Consider the following 330-nt stretch of genomic DNA (forward strand, 5'->3'; position numbering starts at 1 on the left):
TCCTATCCTCATCTTCATCCTCCTCCTCATCCTCATCCTTATCCTCCTCCTCTTACTCAACCTCATCCTCATTTTAATCCACTTCCTCATCCTCATGCTATTCTCATCATCATCCTCATCCTATCCTCATCCTCATCCCTTCATCATCCTCGTCCTCCTCCTATCGTCATCCTATTCTCATCCTTTCCTCATCCTATCCTCATCCTCATTCTCGTCCTCGTCCTATCCTCATCCTCTTCCTCATCCTCATTCTCGTCCTCATCCTTATCCTCATCCTCATCCTCGTCCTTATCCATATCCTATCCTCATCCTCATTCTCGTCCTCATCCT

Source organism: Lupinus angustifolius, chromosome LG07 (genome assembly GCF_001865875.1).
Source record: "Lupinus angustifolius cultivar Tanjil chromosome LG07, LupAngTanjil_v1.0, whole genome shotgun sequence".
NCBI classification, from domain to species: Eukaryota; Viridiplantae; Streptophyta; class Magnoliopsida; order Fabales; family Fabaceae; genus Lupinus; species Lupinus angustifolius.